General features: G+C 36.4%; 1 non-coding gene across 1 annotated transcript; it reads left to right on the top strand.

Moving 5' to 3' along the window:
- The first annotated feature begins 308 nt into the window (after positions 1-308).
- On the top strand, positions 309-381 carry TRNAE-UUC (transfer RNA glutamic acid (anticodon UUC)). Its single transcript has one exon. It is a non-coding gene; the product is annotated as a tRNA-Glu (tRNA).
- Positions 382-2,259: the final 1,878 nt, after the last annotated feature.

Raw genomic sequence — 2,259 nt, 5'->3', positions numbered from 1 at the left:
CTTAGCTTTTACAATGATAATTTTATTCTAAAACTGGTTCCTTCTCTTTTATTTTTTCTCTTTACACTTTACATTTTTCTCTTCTCTCTTCCAATTTACCCTTATTCTTTTATATTATAAAACTGTTATAAGTTAACAGAAGGTTCTAGTCCTATGGCTGATATATGAGCTTATTTTGCCACCTTAAAATTTATCAATATAATATAAAAAGTATATTCAGGGAAAATTAGGTTGTTCTTGGCTTCAAAAGTTGGCTATGTAAAGTAGATAATAAAAAAATGATTAAGGCTATACTCAGTATAGGGGATTCCCTGGTAGTCCAGTGGTTAGGACTCTGCACTTTCACTGCTGAGGGCACAGATTCAATCCCTGGTCAGGGAACTAAGATCCTGCAAGCCATGCAGTGTGGCAAAAAAAAAAAAAAAAAGCTATACAGAGTATAATAATTACCTAAAATCAAATATGTGTACAAGAAAATGTTTTTTCTGATGATGGATTTGTCCGTTACTTAAGGAAATCATTAGTTTGTTAAAATAGTAATTTCAATGTCATATGTATTTTATTTAATATACTAACACTAATTATATCTTAAAATTAAAGTCATTAATTTTATTATCTATTTATATTGCTAGATATTTATATCCAAATACATTTATATAAAAGTACATTATGGAATGATGTCACTGAAAATTAGGGAGTAGGGAGCTCCAGGACTGTGTCCCTCCACAGAAGCAACCAATGAGCTGGCAAGAACAATCATTATCAACTTTTGCACAACTCTAGAATTTGGTCAAAAACACAACAACCAAAGAAAGACCTGGTGAAGACAAAATCTGCTGTATTGAAGAAAGAAAGCACAGTGGCATTTTAAACTGCCCACTTACGATCCCCCCATCCCAGGCTGGCAGCAGCCACAAGGACAGCACTCCACACCCCTGGCATACATTGCCAGTGCCTCAGGGAGCAATACGGAGTTGATTCTCACATACTTGTGGTTGTGGGTTTAGACTTGCCTGGCAGCTCCCTAAAGGACCTGCACAAGACTCACCTTTGTTTTGCTCAACTGGGAGCATTCCCAGGCCTGGAGCAGCTTCCCAAACAGCTTTTACCAAAAGCATTTCAGGGCCCAAGTACTGGCAGTAGCAGCCCGGGACAAGAAATAGACCATAAAGCCTGGGAAGGAAGAGATTGAGAAAGGAGGTACACTAGAAAATAAGGACTTTTAAAAGCTCCTTCATATACTTGGGAATCAAGGAGGCCACATGCACACCCAGGGATAGATGCATGCTCAAAAAAAAAAAACCCAAAACCCTGAAAAGATCCTTAACTCTCACCTCTGGCTTGCCTTTAGGCTCTGTGCAAGCAGGATGTGAAGGCTAAGCAGAGTTGCAAAGGGCTTGGCTAAGCATTGAAGGAGTACCCTGACACTGAGCCAATTTGCAAAGACTAGGAGAAAGGGGATTTTTTTTTTTTCCTTCTCTCTTCCTCCTCCTTCTTCTCCTCTTTTTCTCCTCTCTAGGTCCTTAAGGAATCTGTCAAAACATTATCTGACCACAAAGCTAACAGAGCAGACATAGGTGGCCACGTATGACAACACAGAATTTACAAAAATAGTTTAGAAAAGCAAGCAAACAACTAAATAGATCAATGGAATAGAGTTGAGAGTTCAGAAATGAATTTGTATATCTATGGCCAATTGATTTTTTATGAGTGCTGAGACCATTCAATGGGGGAAAGAATTGTGTCTCCAGTAAATGGAGCTGATATCCACACGCAATTGATTCAATGAGGGAAAGAATAGTGTGTCCAGTAAATGGAGCTAGATATCCACACGCAAAAGACTTAAATTGTTAAAAGGTAGAAACTACTATGTATAAAATAAATAAGCTACAAAGATATACAGTACAACACAGGCAATATCACCAATATTTTATGGTAACTACAAATGGAATATAACCTTTAAAAACTGTGAATCACTATGTTGTATTTGTTGTTGTTCAGTCGCTAAGTCATGTTTAATGCTTTTGCCTGAAACTTACATAGTATGGTACATCAAATATTCCTCAATTAAAATAAAGATGAAATTGGACCCTTTCCTTATACCACATACCAAAATTAACTCAAAATGGATCAAAGACATAAGCTATAAAACTCTTAGAACGAAACATAATAATAAAACTTCATGATCTTAGATTTGGCAATGGATCCTTAGACTTGACATGAAAAGCATAAGCAATAAAAAAAAGTAGATAAATCGAA

This window comes from Capricornis sumatraensis, chromosome X, assembly GCF_032405125.1.
Source record: "Capricornis sumatraensis isolate serow.1 chromosome X, serow.2, whole genome shotgun sequence".
Classification (NCBI taxonomy): Eukaryota; Metazoa; Chordata; class Mammalia; order Artiodactyla; family Bovidae; genus Capricornis; species Capricornis sumatraensis.
The sequence above is the reverse complement of the archived record's forward strand: the minus strand, read 5'-3'. Positions and strand labels throughout refer to the sequence as shown.